Source organism: Leucoraja erinacea, chromosome 2 (genome assembly GCF_028641065.1).
Source record: "Leucoraja erinacea ecotype New England chromosome 2, Leri_hhj_1, whole genome shotgun sequence".
Classification (NCBI taxonomy): Eukaryota; Metazoa; Chordata; class Chondrichthyes; order Rajiformes; family Rajidae; genus Leucoraja; species Leucoraja erinaceus.
In genome coordinates, this window is record NC_073378.1 from 98,862,021 (window position 1) to 98,880,976 (window position 18,956).

Here is an 18,956-nt window from a genome sequence, read left to right on the forward strand (position 1 = left end):
ATAGGTTTCTCCTGTGTACCCTGCTTTCCTCTCATTTGCTAAAAGATGTGCTGATTGGGAAGTTAATTTGCTTCTGAGAATTGTCCTCAGTGTGATCAGATGGTAGGATTTTAGGGAAGTTCCAATAGCATTGCAGAAGATTACATTTTGTCAATAGATGCTTGGTGGTCAGTACATAAGGCCGAGGGGTTTAATTCCATGCTGTAAGACACTGTACAAACACATGTAAGGACCTAGACACAATAACACACTTCTCCTCAACAACCTCTCCTCACAATTCCCACCCTGATCCAGTCCCTCTTTCAGAACTACCCCTTCAGACTTCTAAACCTCTTCCCTTCATAGCTTTCCCCAGTCCCCACCACTCCTTTGGTTACTTTCCCATTTACTTCCCATCCTATCACTCACATCATCCCTGTGCCTCTTCCTTCTCCTCCTGACCGTTGTTCTCCCACTCCACTTGTCAGCTGCTCTTCAATGGAGAGACCACTTACCGACTGCTGCTGTTACTCGCACCTCTTCGGGGCTTCTCCCAATCTGTCTATTAACTCCCCAGTCACAGCAGCAATGCCACCCGAAGCCTGCGATCCCCGGGATCTCACTTTGCATTCTCTATCACTCCTGCAATTCCAAGCCCAAAATATAAAAGAGCAGAAATTCGAACATTGAAATGGCATAAGTTGTGGCCCAATGGGTCAGCTGGTAGAGCTGCTGTCTCACAGTGCCAGAGACCTGAGTTTGATCCTGACCTCAAGGGCTGTGTGTGTGTGTGCGCGTGTGTGTGTGCGTGTGTGCGTGCGCGCGTGTGTGTGTGTGTCACGGGCAGTTTTTTCTACATACCAAAACGTGCAGGTTAGTAGCTAATTGGCTTCTGTAATTTGCCAAGAATATGTGGGGAGGGAATGAGTAAGTGAAATGACATATAACTAGTATGAATGGGTGATGCATGGACACTGTGGGCTGAAGGGCTTGTTTCCATGCTGTATCTTGCAATCAAACATTCAATAAACAGGATCTAACATGAAATTACTCGAGGCAACAAAAATCTGAAGCTGTTAAGGAGGAGATGCATGTCAGCTGACAAGACAGAATTTAGGATCCTAAATAGAACCAAAACCTGTTCTGCAATTAAATACACACTGCCTCGTCCTCACTCCCATTAAAATTTGACCTTTTGAAGCAACTAATCATTTCCAAAAAGTAAACCTCTGGCCTTCTTTCCCACTGGCTAGTCGTTGGGGAGACTACATTCAATCCACTATGTGTAAAAATCATTTTTTGCCTTCCGTGTAATTTTCTAACTTATTATCTTCAAAATGTGTCCTAATGTAACTATCTCTACAAACAATGGAAACAATTTATCACAGCTCCTTTATCAGTGTCTTGCTATCTCTGTCAGATCACCCCATACTTCAAGTACCAGTAGAAAAAGTCCAATGCCTCAGGACTTCCTCAGGGTTTCTTGATTAGAACAGGTGTCAGAGGTTATGGGGAGAAGGCAGGAGAATGAGGTTAGGAGGGAGAGATAGATGAGCCATGATTAAATGGCGGAGTAGACTTGATGGGCTGAATCGCCTAATGCTTCTCCCATCACTTATGATCTTCCATTATCCTGATTTTTTTTTTTTAAAGCTATTTTATATATTTTCTAAGATATAAAATAAACCATAATATTCTAGCAGTGGCCTAATTTAGACCTGCCAGTACATTGTCAATATGTTCTAGGCGATCTCACTTTTGTTGAAAGGGTGAGGGGGGAAAAAGAGAATGGAATTCATGCTGCAACTAACAAAAAGTATAAGTATAAAGTATAAGTATAAAGTATCCTTTATTGTCATTCAAACTTTTGGTTTGAACGAAATTACGTGCCTTGCAGTCACGACAGAGAATAAAATAACAGAACACACAATGAACACAGTTTAACATCCACCACAATGAGTCTACCAGGCACCTCCTCACTGTGATGGAAGGCAAAAGTCTTAAAGTCCTTGTCTCTTCCCTCCTTGTTCTCCCTCTGCATTGAGGCGATCCAGGCTTTTGATGTTGGGCCCCCCACCGGGTGATGGTAAGTCCTGCGGCCGAATCCGAGCTCCGCGAACGGACCGGTTCAAACTCCACGGCCCGGGGCGGACGAAGCTGCCACCCTTCAGTCCAGCGGACAAAGCTGTTGTTGTGGGAGCTCTGGAGAATCGGTCACCAACCTGGGACCTGCGAGCTCCCGATGTTGTCGTCCACTGGGTCCGAGGCCGAAGCCTCCAAGGCACCGAAGTCGGGCTGCCGCTGCAGCGCCACCACAGCCCCGAAGTCGGCCAGCTTCGCGATGGTAAGTCCTGGCTCTGCCTCCGGAGCCACGAGGTTCCGTTGGAGGCCACCAGCTCCGCGATTAGGCCTCAGCGCAGACGGAGACGGAGAGGGAGATACGACAAAGAAAAAGGTTGCATCCCCCGAAAGGAAGAGACTAAAACAAGTTTCTCACACCCCCACACATACATAACTAAAAATAAACTAAAACATACAAAAGGAAAAAAAAGAAAAAGGCAGATGGATTGCAGGCGAGCCAAAGCTGCTTGAGCAGCGCCGGCTCTTCCGGTAAGAAGGGTCTCCACCCGAAACGTCACCCATTCCTTCTCTCCAGAGATGCTGCCTGTCCCGCTGAGTTACTCCAGCATTTTGTATCTATCACGAGTTTTAGTGGGACTCCTTGTGGAGTTTTGCTGCACATATTGAAAGAACACTCTTGTTTTAAAAATAATGTGGCAAAGGTTTACAAGATTGACCCCTATGGTGAATGAATTGTTCTGCAGGAAAAAGTGAGCAGAATTACCCTCAGGGTAGCTCTACCAATCTCTTCCTTCAACCTCAGTACCAAGCAATCAGGTGTCTGGATTTTGGAAAATATGAGGCAATCATTGTAAATCTTGTAAGATTATTATGAACTGGATAGGCATTTATTGGATGTTTTCTTGTTGGAAGAATCTAGATCTGGGGGAGGGCAGGCATGGTTTTGAGATAAGGTGTTCCCATAAAAGATTGATTAGGAGGAATTTCTACTTTCAGAGAGGCCTAGTCTTTAGAATTTCCTATCCGAGGGAGCTATCGATGCTCAGCCACAAAGTAGTTTCAAGGCTGAGATTATATTTTGTTGCTTGAATGAGAATCGGAGGTTGTGGGAATCAGGTACTTCTTTCTCTCTTACCCCTACACCTCTCCCCATGTGTCATTCACTACAGAACGAGAACCTGGCCATCCATTGACATCCTTGGTTGCTTTAATTGCCGTGACAGAAATCTAACTGATGGATGATGACACTTTCCCTCTACGTGAGGTGTTGATCCTTGTCTTCACCACTTGTCTCACTCAGACTGTGGGTTTGGGGTCCTTTTCGGTTTAAATTACAGCATGGTCCAGTCTACTTCCCACAACGAGGCTTCTCTGGCATATATTCTCCATTGAGCATCTCATTTTATCCTTTCTCTGTTGGCATCTGATTTTAAATCCAAGTTTTGTGCTGCTCACTCATGTACTTTTCTCATGGATAACTCTACCAATCACTTCCTTCAACCTCAGTACCAAGCAATCTCATCCTTTTAGTTGAAAGATACAGCACGGAAACAGGCCTTTCGGCCCACTGAGTCCATGCCTGCCATCAATCGCCTGTTCACACTAGTTTTATGTTATTCCACTTTCTCATCCACTCCCTACACAATAGGGGCAATTTACAGAAGCCATAACCTACAAACCCATACGTCTTTGGGATTTGGGAGGAAACCCGAGCACCTGCAGGAAACCCACATGGTCACAGGGTGAATATGCAAACTCCACACAGACAACACCCAAGATCTGCCATCATGGTGGTGCAGCGGTAGAGTTGCTGCCTTACAGCGAATGAAGTGCCGGAAACCCAGGTTCGATCCTAACTACGGGTGCTGTCTATATGGAGTTTGAATGTTCTCCCCGTGATGTGCTTTGGCTTTATCAGAGATTTTCGGTATCTTCTCACGCTCCAAAGACGTACAGGTTTGTAGGTTAATTGGCTTGGTCAATGTAAAAATTGTCCCTAGTGGGTGTAGTATAGTGTTCATGTGCAGGGATCGCTGGTCGGCGTAGACCTGGTGGGCTGAAGGGCCTGTTTCCGCACTGTATCTCTAAATAAGCCCAGGTTCGGACCCAGGTCTGGTGCTGTGAGGCAGCAGCTCTACCAGCTGTGCTACTTCTCCTTGATAACATTTCCCAGCGTAATGAACAGAAAGAACCATATTCTTTGGGTGTTGACTATAGAATGCAGCTCAATATCTTAGTCATGTATCACTTTTGTGTCAATTTGCTGTTCATTATAGAAACATTTTAAAAAAATAGGTGCAGGAGGAGGCCATTCGCCCCTTCGTGCTAACACCACCATTCATTATGATCATGGCTGATCGTCCCTAATCAATAACCCGTGCCTGCCTTCTCCCCATATCCCTTGACTCCACTAGCCCCTAGAGCTCTATCTAACTCTTTCTTATATCCATCCAGTGACTTAGCCTCCACTGCCCTCTGTGGCAGGGAATTCTACAAATTCACAACTCTCTGGGTGTAAAAGTTTTTTCTCACCTCAGTCCTAAATGGTTTCCCCTTTATTCTAAGACCGTGGCCCCTGGTTCTGGACTTGCCCAACATTGGGAAAAATGTTCCTGCATCTACCTGGTCCAGTCCTTTTATAATTGTATATGTTTCTATAAGACCCCCCTCATCCTAAACTCCAGTAAATACATGCCTAGTCTTTTCAATCTTTCCTCATATGACAGTTCTGCCATCCCAGGGATCAATCTCGTGAACCTACGCTGCACTGCCTCAATCACAAGGATGTTCTTCCTCAAATTCGGAGACCAAAACTGGACACAATACTCCAAAGTGGTCTCACCAGAACCCTATACAACTGAAGAAGAACCTCTTTACTCCTATACTGAAATCCTCTTGTTATGAAGGCCAACATCCCATTAGCTTTCTTCACTGCTTGCTGTACCTGTAAGCCAACTTTCAGTGACCGGTGTATAAGGACGCCCAGGTCTCGCTGCACCTCCCCCTTGTCTAACCTAACCCCATTGAGATAATAATCTGGCCCCTTATTTTTGCCGCCAAAGTGGATAACCTCACATTTATTTATATTATACTGCATCTGCCACACAACTGGCCACTCACTCAACCTGTCCAGGTCACCAACCTCCTAACATCCTCTTCACAGTTCACACTGCCACCCAGCTTTGTGTCATCTGCAAACTTGCTAGTGTTGCTCCTAATTCCCTCTTCCAAATCATTAATATATATGGTAAACAGTTGCGGCCCCAACACCGAACCTTGCGGCGCTCCACTCGCCACTGCCTGCCATTCTGAAAAGGACCCGTTCACTCCTACTCTTTGCGTCCTGTCTGCCAACCAATTTTCTATTCATGTCAACACCCTACCCCCAATACCATGTGCTCTAATTTTAGTCACCAGTCTCCCGTGCGGGACCTTATCAAAGGCTTTCTGAAAGTCTAGATACACTACATCCACTGGCACCCCTTCATCCATTTTACTTGTCACATCCTCAAAAAATTCCAGAAGATTAGTCAAGCATGATTTCCCTTTCATAAATCCATGTTGACTTGGACTAATCCTTTTACTGCTATCCAAATACCCCATTATTACCTCTTTAATAATTGACTCCAGTATCTTTCCCACCACCGAAGTCAGGCTAACTGGTCTGTAATTCCCCGTTTTCTCTCTCGCTCCTTTCTTGAAAAGTGGGATAACATTAGCTACCCTCCAATCCACAGGAACTGATCCTGAATCGATCGAACATTGGAAAATAATCACCAATGCGTCCACTATTTCTAGAGCCACCTCCCTGAGGACCCTGGGATGCAGACCATCAGGCCCAGGGGATTTATCATCCTTCAGTCCCATTAGCCTACCCAATACTATTTCTCGCCTAATGAAAATTTCTATCAGTTCCTCTACCCCCTTAGAGCCTCTGTCCTCCAGTACATCTGGGAGATTGTTTGTGTCTTCCTTAGTGAAGACGGATCCGAAGTATTTGTTCAACTCTTCTGCCATTTCCTTGTTGCCCATAATAATTTAACCCATGTCTGCCTTCAAGGGACCCACATTTGACTTTGCTACTCTTTTTCCCTTAACATATCGAAAGAAGCTTTTACTGTAGTGAATATGTAGTGAATTTCTTGTTATCACTGGAAAATAAAGTTGTTTAGCCAAATAAAATCTGCCTTTAAACTCCTTTACTCCGTAATGACGAAAATATTCCAAATGATAACATTTAATCTCCAATCATAAACATTGGTTTACCAACCTGGTTGCTCAACACCCGGCTTGAGATCTAACTATTCCTTTGGATTATGTTTCATTGGCAAGAAGAAGAGAAAAACATTGGCAATGTATTGAAGTAACATTGTCACTTGTTTCCTTCTACTTCCTGGTTTACTTTTATTTGCTTCCTTACAATGTGGCCTTTGATATTAGTTTTTTCCTTTTCAAGAGTTTGGGGAATTTATGGACAAAGTCTTAATTAAGGATCATTGTGATTTGGTTGTTGACTCTATTTTAACATCTACCACCCATCCCATCCTGTACTACAATTTTGATGGCCACTATTCTGTGAAAATGAGACAAAGTAATTACTTGATATTTCAACTTTTTTTACACCATCACTAATTTGACTCTTTAACAGATTAGTGACCTTGTGTGATACAATTTTCATTAGCTTCTATCAAAATTATTTTATTGTATTTTATTAAACAGTTCATGAAAAAAGTGCCATTTTTTGATAAAGTGTATTCTTTCAGCCCAATTGTGTATGCATTTTTACAAATTTTCCCCCAACAAACTTTGGCCCTAGAAATCTGAAGAATGGATTGTACTAAGGCAAAACTGCAACCAAATACTAGAGTCCGTTTATTTAATACTGCAGGTGGAAACAAAAGTGTAAATTTAAGTTGCTGCAGCAGGTCTTGGAGGCACAGAGGGATTCTGGGTTTTGAGTTTGAAGAAGGGTCTCGACCCAAAACATCGCCCATTCCTTCTCTCCAGAGATGCTGCCTGTCCCGCTGAGATATTCCAGCATTCTATATTCTGAGTTTTAGCTGGGGTTGAACCACTTTTAAGACTGGAACCAGATTCAGAAACTTATGCATTTCTGTAATAAACAGAGATTTTTAGAATGTGATAGAAGTATTCTTAATGATAAAATTAGATTTGAGGGATGGAATAAATCCAATTAATTGGTTAAACGTTGGATAATCTGCAGCCATGACCATCAAAGCAAAGGGCAACTGTATGTGGTAATTCCCAAATCGTCCAAAACATCACCTATATTTAAAAAATGTGAAACTACCATACAATATTAACTCCAACAGCTCAGTGACATGCTCCAGAACACAAAATATCAACTTAATGTATGAATTTCCACACATGTGAGAAATAAACTATATCTGAAGAGCCAAGCTATTTATATGTAATTTTCCCCGTGGATTCTCCATAAAGCAAAAATAAAAGATCCCCAGCAGCTGTCACAGAGCTCAATCAGTGCCAGAAAGGAACAAGTATTCTACAGCAGGAGACGATTCACATAATTCCTATGAAGGGCAAGCTGCAGCCAGCAGATCAGCAGAAACTTCTCGACAGATCCAGCAGAGTGATGTAGGTTTGGGACTATTGTGACACCATTGAGGAAGGAGGCTTGGTGCTCCCTGGAGGAGTGCTGGAAGTAGTTAGTAGTAATTACATAGAATTTTACTGAATGAACTCTGCAGAAAGAGGCCTTTCAGCCCAATCGTGTATGCATTTGTGTCCAAATGTGTCTTCTCCCCTACTATTTTGTTTTTACTCGATCTGCCGGTCCTTCCACTACTTTCTCATTCAGGTGTTTGACGAGCTTCCTTTTCAGTGCAAATTAGTTCAAATGTAAATTAGATGGATTTAGTTCAGGAAATTATATTTTTAGATGCAGTATTTGAGTAATATGTGGCATGACATAAGACATCAGGGAAAATTAGGCCATTCAGCCCACTGAGTTTGTTACACCATTCGATCATGGCTGATCTATTTTTCCCTCTTAACCTCATTCTCCTACCTTCTACTGTAGCCTTTGGGTTACATGAGGTAAACTTAGTAGAGAAGAGCGTATCTCGTGCCCTCTTCATTCCGAATCTGTCTGGGTTTGTTGTTGCTAATTTGACTTGTCAATTAGCCTAATTTTGTGTTTTCTTCAACTCTCCGACTCTTACTTTTTAGTGTATATGTCTTTGTCTGCTGAAGCATTAGATAATTCTGTGTGACTTGCCCTACAAACACGAGTGACTCTATTTGGAAAGTTAGAAGATGCCGTTGATTGTCAGTATAACTGAGATACAGAAGAAATGAGAAATCGCACGAGGACTCCACAGTGGTCAACTTTATCACCTTTCAGTTTTTTAATTTACAAGATTTTTTTTGTTGCCAGGAATAACATAAGCAGGAGGGGATTTCCCTGCAGCCAACGGTTTTATGTAAAAATATCAATGCTGATCCTTCACATTAGTTTACCTCACCATCCCCCCCCTTCATAACCTATATCATTTGATTCTCGGATTCCAGAAGCTTATCAATCTTGTCATTTTGGCCTATTCCATGAAAATCTTTCTCACTGTACTGCCTTCTCCACCCAGGAAACGACCTTGTACATATTCATGACATGAACAATTTTCCAAGCTTAATATTGTGCTGAATTTTGGATTTATTTAAATGGTTAATGAGGTGCTCTGGTGGATTGTGGATCTAATGTACGTGAGGTATTCTGGTTATTACAGATGTCATTTTGGATGTGATCATATCTGACATTATACAAGTCTGTAATCAGTTTGCCTTTCAACTTGTGTCTCAGTGGTTGTCTGCAATCCTGTTGGGCTTCACGTCCAAATTCCTCGACCTGAGGAGGCTTGGGTTCATCTTGTTTCATTAATTTTTTTACCTGCTCTGTTATTCAGTAAGAACATGACTGTACTTTCACCTCAGCGTCACTTTCCTGAGATTTTCTGGAGTGTTTGCCCTGTTAGGTTGCTATTTGTGTAATCGTCTGTATCTTGTCCAGTAGAAATGTGTTGCATTAATGCTCTGTGGTATCATGCCTTCTTCCAACATGCGGACACATGCACAGACTCACACATGCGCACACACACACACACACATATATATATTTCACCACTGGGAAACAAATTAAATAGCCGTATATGATCATTCTAAAATATTCCCCGCATAAAGGAAGCTGAAGTTCGAAGCATAAAAATTTGAATGCAAAATAAAATGACTGGTCTTTGTATTAACTAGCACCAGATTACTTTTGACGTTGTGGGCCGAGACCTTGAAGGCACTGGATAGTGATCAGAGAGAGGGAAGGGATACTGAGTTTTGAGTGAAGAAAGGTCTCGACCCGAAACGACACTCATTCCTTTTCTCCAGAGATGCTGCCTGCCCCACTGAGTTATTCCAGCATTTTGTGTCTATCTTCGGTTAAAACCAGCATCTACGGTTTCTTCCCTCACAAGATTTTGTTTTTCAGGATTGTGACAGGCAAGTTTGGCATTTATTGACCATCCATAGTTGCCCTTGAGAGGGTGGTGTTCAGTTACTTTCGTGAACTACAAGTCTTCAGATAAAGGTACACTCCCACAATGTTTAAGGAAGAACTGCAGATGCTGGAAAAATCGAAGGTAGACAAAAAATGCTGGAGAAACTCAGCGGGTGAGGCAGCATCTATGGAGAGAAGGAATTGGCGACGTTTCTGGTCGAGACCCTTCTTCAGATTTTCTCCAGCATTATGTCTACTCCCACAATGTTATTGTACAGGAAATTCCAAGATTTAGACCCAGTGTTCTAATATATTCCCAAGTCAGGTGTGCGATTAGGAGAGAAACCCACATTGGTGTGTTCCCATGTGCTCCTTGCCTTTGTTCTTCAGGGTGAGAGGTCAGGAATACTGTCGGAGTGGCTTGGATAGATGACCGCAGTGCTTTTATGCAGCGCCGTGTTTGTCAATCGAAGGAATGAGTATACAGCATAGGGTGCCAATCAAGCGGGCTGTTTTGCCCTGGATGATGTTGTGCTTTCTGAGAATTGTTCAAGCTGCACTCTTACCTGTAAATAGAGACTGTTCTTTCAAGAGTCAAGACTCGTATTGTCATATGTAGTGGCAACAGAACCATGAAATTCTAACTTGCTGCAGCTTTCATAAATGCAATAAGACACAGATAAATATATATATATATAATGTTCATAGACTACAGTTCAGCCTTCAACACGATAGTCCCCACCAGACTGGCCGGGAAGCTAATGGAATTGGGGCTCAACACCTCCCTGTGTACCTGGGTCCTGGACTTTCTCACCGCCAGGCCCCAGGTAGTCAAGATGGGAGGGAATACATCGAAGTCCCTCACCCTGAGCACAGTATCGCCCCAGGGTTGCATCCTCAGCCCCCTATTGTACTCCCTGTACACACATGACTGTGTGGCTAGGTTCAGCTCCAACTCAATAATTAAGTTTGCTGATGACACTGTGGTGGTGGGCCTGATCTCAGACAACGATGAGAAGGCCTACCGGGAGGAGGTGGCTGATCTAGCACTCTGGTGCCAGGATAACAGCCTCCTCTTGAACATCAAAAAAACGAAGGAGCTGATCATGGACTTTAGGAGGGCACATCATCCGAGGATGTACACTCCATTGAGGATAAATGGGGATCCTGTGGATAGGGTGAACTGTTTTAAATATCTGGGAGTCCACATCTCCGAGGATATGACATGGGCATCACACGCCTCAGCACTCGTGAGTAAGGCAAGGCAGCGCCTTTACCACCTCAGGCAATTGAGGAAATTCAGAGTGTCTCCGAAGATCCTCCAGTGCTTCTACGCAGCGGCGGTGGAAAGCATCTTTGTCCGGGAACATTACCATCTGGTTTGGGAATTGCTCTGCCAAGGACAAGAAGGCTCTGCAGAGAGTAGTGCATTCGGCCGAACGCACTATGGGAACTTCACTTGCCCCCCTGCAAGAACTATACATCAGGAGGTGCAACTCCAGAGCCAACAATATCATGAGAGACCCCTTCCACCCCTGCAACGGACTGTTCCAGCTGCTACGGTCAGGCAAACGCCTCCGTTGCCATGCGGTGAGAACAGAGAGGTTGAGAAGGAGTTTCTTCCCAGAGGCCATTCGGACTGTAAATACCTATCTCACCAGGGACTAACTCTACTGAACGTTTTTCCTTCCATTATTTATTATATAAAGGTATATGTGTGTTATGATTGTTTATAGGTTGTTTGTCTTTTTGCACAAAAGTCCGCGAGCATTGCCACTTTCATTTCACTGCACATCTCGTATGTGTATGTGACAAATAAACTTGACTTGACATATAATAATCAATAATGCAACAAATTAATAACCATAAAACCAGGTAACCATAATAGTGTGAACTGGAAGTCCGTAATGCATACAAAAACACAGTTATCGAAGTTCATTGTTGCTGATGTTAGTGTTGTGTGGTGTTCAAGAATATAATGGTTGCTGGACCAGAAACTATACTCAAACCTGGTGCTCATGGTTTTGACGCTCCTTTACCTTTTTCCCGATGATAGTAGCGAAATGTGGGCGTGGTGTGGTCTTTCATTGATATTGGCTTCCTTTTTGAAGCAGCGCCTTCTATAGATCCCTTCGATGAGTGATGGACCTGGCAATGTCTACCACTCTCTATATTCTACTTCATTCCTGGGCATTCAAATTGCTGGACCAAGTCAGCATGCAACCAGTAAGTATGTTTGTTACTGGCCACCTGTAGAGGTTTGACAGAAAAATCAAATCTCCTCAATTTTCTAAGGAAGTAGAGATAAACTTTCTCTGTGATTGCATCGAAGAGCTTTGCTCAGGACGGATTTCCACTGCCATCCCCTCAGTGAAGATAGCTTTGTGGATTCCTGGTCCTGCTCACAGTGAGAGCACGATTGTTGTTCTGGTACCATTCAGTCAGATTTTCATTCTTCCTCCTGAACGCTGACTCGTTGTTACCTGATATTCGTCCATCAGTTGGGGTGTCGTCGGCAAATTTAAAGGTGGCAGTAGAGCTGATTCAGGCTCCATGAGTTAAGAGGGAATGGAGCAGAGAACTCAGCACACAGCTTTGTGGCGTTCATTTTGATAGTTATTGAGGAGGAGGAGTTGTTGCCAATAAATATTGATTGTGAACTGCCGATGAGGAAGTCAATGATTCAATTACCTAGGCATGAGCTGAGACCCAGTCCTCTTGAGTTTAATGCTAATGGCTAGTTTTCACGGGGCGACTTGACGCAAGATGTAGCCAGAGTGGAGTGGTCGTGGTCTAGCACGATATCACACGATATAACGGGGGTAGAGTAAAGAGTTCCCACGGTACTCGGCAATTCTGTCATTTGTGCGAGTGACTTGTCCGTCTCCCGATCTTTCCCGAATGAACATCGTGGACTGTAGTGTAGTTAATCACGTGGCACAAATGATGTTACTTTGTTGTCACACACTCTATTCGTTTTTTTCACCCGAGCTCTTTAATGAGCTGAAGAATAATCTGTTTTTTTAGACAAATGTTGTTTGGTGTGATGCACCTTCTCTCAATATGTGCAAGAAGTCGTCTTTTTATTTTGTCAAATATGAATAAAGACTGTATCTCACATTGACCGTGATTATTGTGTTATTTTATGATCTACTGAGAGGTGAAACTTTCAGTCTGAAGAAACTTTCAGCCCGAAACGCCACCCGTTCCTTCTCTCCAGAGATGCTGCCTGTCCCGCTGAGTTGCTCCAAGCAACTGGTGTCTATCTTCAAAGGACTGACCAGGACTACCTCTCTCTCTCTCTCTCTCTCTCTCTCTCCCCCCCCCTCCCTCTCTCACTCTCACACAGGCATGAATGGATGAACTCCGCGGGCCAGGCAGCATTTACGTTCCTTCTCTCCAGAGATGCTTCCCGTCCCGCTGAGTTGCCCCAAGCAACTGGTGTCTATCTTCAAAGGACTGACCAGGACTGCCTCACTCTCTCTCTCTCTCTCTCTCTCTCTCTCTCCCTCTCTCTCCCTCCCTCCCTCTCTCTCACACAGGCATGAATGGATGAACTCCGCGGGCCAGGCAGCATCTACGGAGAGAAATGGACAGCGACCCATTCTTCAGGCTGCCTTATGTCTCTCCCCCCCCCCCCACCCTAACTCCCCCCACACCCACACAAATGCCGGAGAAAAACAACGGGGGCCGGGGGGCCGAAACGTTGTCTATTTCCTTTGTTCCATAGATGCTGCTGCACCCGCGGAGTTTCTCCTGCATTCGCGTGTGTGGGTGGGAGTTGGGGGGGGGGGGGGGGGGAGACATAAGGCAGCCTGAAGAATGGGTCGTCTGTCCATTTCCCTCCGTAAATGCTGTCTGGCCCGCGGAGTTCATCCATTCACGCCTGTGTGAGAGGGAGGGAGAGAGAGAGAGAGAGAGAGACGCACACACAAGGTGGATGCGAAATCTTACCTGCCTGTTTCAGTGACAGACACCCACCGCCAGTAAATGAAGACACCCCCATCTTTCAGACAAAAAGAGACACACTGACATTAATGAAATGCTTAGCTAGTTTTATTAGATTTGTATGTAAATAGCAAACTGGCTGGATTCACTCTATCCAACTTCCGGGTTCACCGTTGGCAGGAGTTCCCACGGTGACCGCAAGAGTTACTACCGATATCGCACGGGACACTTCGTTCATAAAATGTTGCAATGCTCAACCACAAGTGCACAAGACACTCTTGGACAAATTCAAACATGTTTGAATTTTCTCCCGAGTACCCAAGGTACACGATTACCTGCCGTTAGCGCCACGGTGGTCCACGAATGCCGTATTGTTACCGCACGAGGTTCCCACGATGTCAAACTCTGGTTACCTCTTGCGTCAAGTCGCACCGTGAAAAGGGGGTTTAAGTTTGGAGGGGATAATGGTGTTGAACGCTGAACAGTAGTCAATGAACAATAGCCATCATATTGTTATAAGTGTTCTTATTGTCCAAGTGGGTCATTGCAGTGTAGCCAGCAAGATTGGATCCCATTAATCTGTTTGTGGCTCAAAGCCAATTGCAGCAGGTCCAGTTCCTTACTAAGGCAGGAATAGATATGTGTCATAACCAAACTCTCATGCTCCTGAATGGCATCTGGTAGATGGTGGAAAGATGAATGACTACATCAGAGAGCCTTGTTTCTGACATACACTTGTAGCCAAAATGAGACATGAGGTGCTGGAGTAACTCAGGCGGGCAGCATCTGTTAAGAACATGGATGGGGGTGTTTTGGGGTTGGGGGGGGGGGGGGGGGGGATCTTTGCGTTTAGAAACCTAAAATTAGAGATTTCACATTGAATTAATTCATATTGAATTCATCAGCCACTTTTATCACAGCATTATGGTGCCACACTTGGTCATATGTACCTACCCTCTGGAATTTACATCTTTGGTTCATGTTTGTACGAAGACTCTGATGAGGTCTGAAGCTTTGTGCTTCAAGAGAAAATGCCAATTGAGTGTCTGAACAATTCAGTGCCATTTGCTTAAATACCACCTTCCTCTCCACCTTTATGTGAAGATATATTAATTGGTCAGTAATGAGCTGGATTACATCACTCCTGCCTTTTGTGGCCAGTACATTCCTAGGTACCTTTCCACATTGTTGTGAAGGTCCCAGTGTTATTACTGTACGGGAAGAGCTGGGCTTGGGCCATAGCTTGGTATGTCATCTACTGTGCAGGTAGGGTGTGGTTCAGGAAACCAGACAGACAAAACCAATGAGAAATCAAAGAAATACATAGAAAAGCTTGCAATTCATCTTCAGATATCTTCAGCTGCTGAACTACATTGCTTTTGCTGTATTATATTTGTACTAAGAAATGGAAGTATAGAATAGAAGACTGCTTTATGTTATTCACCTTAAGTTCATGATTTCTAAAAGTATACCTCTGCTTACTTGTGCATACCTTGTCCACAATTACAATTGAATTTATTCTCCATAAATCTGATGGGGTTCTGACCAAGCATTCAGAAAAATAAGCAGCGCTATATCTATCTGTGCTTCTATTTCCATTAATTGCCAATTAGTAGTACCCTGTGCCTTTTCTTATATAAATTTCAAATTTTATCCATTCATCTTATTGCTCCATCAAACTATAATATTTGATACATTTCCTAATTTTCATGTTAGAATTATAATTGTTTAATAACCTTTTTTTATCATCTGGATTTTTCATCAGTCCTTTGATTTTATTTGTTTTACACTTAATCTAAATAGTGCTATTTATTATGCTGCTATGATTTTAATTTGTCCAGTTTTAAAGTGTACAAGATACAAGATACAAGATACATTTAATTGTCATTTGGACCCCTTGAGGTCCAAACGAAATGCCGTTTCTGCAGCCATACATTACAAACAAATAGACCCAAGACACAACAACACAACATAATTTACATAAACATCCATCACATCATTGTGATGGAAGGCCAAAAACACTTATCTCTCCACTGCACTCTCCCCCCCCCATGGTCAGAGTCAAAGTCAAAGCCCCCGGCTGGCGATGGCGATTGTCCCGCGGCCATTAAAGCCACGCCGGGTGGTGCGAGGTCGCACACCGGGTCTTGGTGTTAGAGCCCCCGGCGTGCGCTCGCAGAGTCCCGAGGCCATTCCAAGCCTCGCGGGGTGGTGCTGTAAAGGCCCCGCTCCAGGAGCTCTTCGACCCCGCAACTCGGACGGGGGAAGTCGCCGTTGCGAGAGCCCTGAAAAGCGGTCTCCCTCCAGGGAGCCACGGGCTCCCGGTCCCACCGTCCACAGACCTGCCGTTGGAGCCTCCGACTCTCCAGTAGCAGCAGCAGCAGCAGCAGCAGCAGCAGCGCTCCTCCACCGCTCCACCCGCTCCGGACTCGGCCAGCCCCGCGACGGCGACGGTGAGTCGTAGCACCAGAGTCCCTGGCTTCTTCCTGTTGGAGGCCGCTCCTCGTTGCGGCCCCAACGACAACGGAAACCCGACGAAAAAAGGTCGGGTCTCCAGTGCAGGGAGAGATTTAAAAAGTCCCCCCCCCCCCCCCCCCCCCCCCCACACCCACACACACACACAAACAAAAAAATAACAAAAACTACGTTAAAACACAGACAGAAAATAATAAACCGCGGACAGACTGCAGAGGCCGCTGCTCCCCTTTTCTATTCTTACACAACCCTAATGATCTTACCCATCACATTGTTATTCCTCATATTTAAGATTTCCTCTTGACGTGGTTCATTGACTTGAGGAGATAGTACAGACAATACTGTTGCTTTCACTTCACAACTCTTAGATACAAGGCAATCGAGGATGACAAGATGAGGGTGAACTAATCCAGGACTGCAGATTAAATATATGAAATGATGTGTGAGCACTCGTGAGCAAAGATAAACTACCTGTATTTAGGCATGGAAAAGTCCTAATAATATATGTGAGATAATGGAGCAATAATTCAGTTCACTGCCAGCAATTTTGCAGCTGAGAATAATATAATAGTTATGTAGGGTTTACCTGAAACTGTCTAGGTAATCCATAAATGTTAGCAAGTGAATGATTGGCTCAAATGTGAAAGTTGAGTCCTGTGACAATTTGAGAGAATTAATAACAAATTCAAAGGGCATGTTACATGTCCCATAAGAGCAGCACACTCAGTGGTCATTGCAGAATGCTCAAAATAAACCCGCCATAAGTGTTTTATTTTTGTCACAATCATTTTTTTTTTGTTTAAGTCCATTCTCAATGAAATTCAATCCATTATAAATCCTTTATAATAGTTAAAAATACATTTGCAAAGGCATTTCACTGGAAAACTTTGATATTTCAGTGACTGCAAACATTAGGACTAACGCGGGTACCTTGATCCTACAAAGAAAACAAAAATAGCGATTTAATTTAGTGATGCCTCTCGATATGTAGTCCAGTAATGGTCAAAAGCTGAAGGAATACAGAGAGGAAAGAAAAACAAATTGCTGGAGGAATGCAGCAGGTTCAGCAGCAGCGATGGAGAGAAAAATAATTATCGACGTTTCGGTTGAGTCAGGATGGAGTAGAGAGGGGAGAGAGCTAGTTTAAAAAGGAGAGGGGAAAGGTGAGACAGGAGCCAGTTGGTGATAAGTGGACCATTTAGAGGTGAAGGATGACGGGCAGATGGAGCCAGATGAGCGACTGCGAAGGATCGAATTGGAAGGCAGAGGCAGGTGGAAGACAAGAAAAAAAAGGCAGCTGTTTTGAGCCATAAGCATAATAATTTCGTAACATTCAGCTGTTAGTACTTTGTCATTTCTTGCATGCCCAAATATGCAACTAAACATAGCAAGACATGTAGATAACAGTGATATTACTTTTTCGCATGGTAAAATAGAGGCTCATTTTCTATTGCAGAAAACTATAACTTTGAGCTTGAATGTGTAAGCGAAAGTCCCTCAAATTGTTTTAAAAGTTACATCTGAGGCAAGCTGCTCGGCCTATCAATTAAACCCCTGTTGTCAGTAATTAGTGCTGTTATTGGGAGGATCTAATGTGACACACAGGCAGATAGTCGGAAGATGCATAGAACTAACTTTGGGGACCATCTTTAAGAAACTGCGATTGTTTTCAAAAGTCACTAACTTGGAGTTAAAGACATTTTAATTAAGGATAATTGATTTTCAGTCAAAAAATTGGATATTACCAACTTAGATGCTTATTTTAATGGTAGTTGGTTAATTTTATATTCATGCATAGATCTAAAATGCTCGGGTTACTTCATGTTTATCAGTTCAGACCTATATCTCCAGCTAGCTAATAAATCCTAAAGATGATTGTGACCATTTGAAGGAGGAAAATTTGCCGTGGAAGGCAAAAAAAGGACACAAACCCAAGCAGAATCTTGGTGGGTTTTTTCCATCCTCAAATCCTTGAAAGCTTAGCCAAATATAACTGGAACCTTATTTAAGTGACATGTGTGGCCTTATGTCAAGTAACTAACTTACTGAGCATTGTCGGATATTTGATTCAAATTTTGAATTAGTTGCAAATGACCACCCGTTTAAATAAACTACTTTATAACACAGTGATCACATAAAGGAATTTCACATTTTAATGAGAACCGTAAAAGGAGAGGAAAATAGGTCTAACGTTAATTCTCTTAATAGTTGTTTACAAAATTATTGACATGTAATTTACACTGTATGCTTTAACATTCTGGACAAATAAGTGCTCTTCAAAATAAAAGAAATAACTATGACAAAATTCCAATTAATTTGTAACATTTAAATTAGTGATAAAAGATAAAAAATCAGTAACTAGTAATTAAATTTAAAATATTCAGAAGTGTCGTGTTGCAGTGTCTGAAGAATATTTAATTTCCATTTTTGTTCAGCACTCCATCTATAACAACCTGAAGCTTGACAGGTCTATTAATTTCAAGGCTCAGGGATACCTATTAGTACAAAACATGGAAAAATACCATTAATCATTTATTTTAATTTTGCATTTCTGTCATTTTCATAGCAGGTTATAGAATTGCAATGACACAATAATGTCCCTGGTCTAATAGTGTGAAAGAATACTTTAATTGCTATGTTCCAAGTAGAGTTGATGTTCATTACTTCTGATTGCAGTGATATAATACGATTAGATTTAGCACATTTTGATGCAACTGTCCTTGAAAACAAATTAAAGTTATTATCGAAGATTTTTTTTCTCTAACGCACCATGTGCATTAATTGGTACAAAAATGAAAATGAGTAGCAGATCCTTGGTAATGTTACCAATTTTAAAAAGGAATGTATAGGGATTCAACCATTTTAATTTTAGTTTCTTTCCTTCGGTTCATTTACTGGGCTTACAGAAGTTATTAAAGGTGATTATCATAATAAACCAAAAGCAATTGTA

The 18,956-nt window shown here is 42.9% G+C and overlaps 1 protein-coding gene and 1 long non-coding RNA gene across 3 annotated transcripts in view; one reads left to right on the top strand and one right to left on the bottom strand.

Annotated features, from left to right (window-relative positions):
• Positions 1–18,956, top strand: part of dgkb (diacylglycerol kinase, beta) — a 518,449-nt gene that overhangs the window by 492,701 nt on the left and 6,792 nt on the right. The gene's annotated exons all lie outside the window — the stretch shown is intronic.
• Positions 16,839–18,956, bottom strand: part of LOC129713052 (uncharacterized) — a 43,666-nt gene continuing 41,548 nt past the window's right edge. The window contains exon 3 of the long non-coding RNA XR_008726177.1: positions 16,839–18,501. This is a non-coding gene — a long non-coding RNA (uncharacterized LOC129713052). The remainder of the gene's footprint in view (positions 18,502–18,956) is intronic.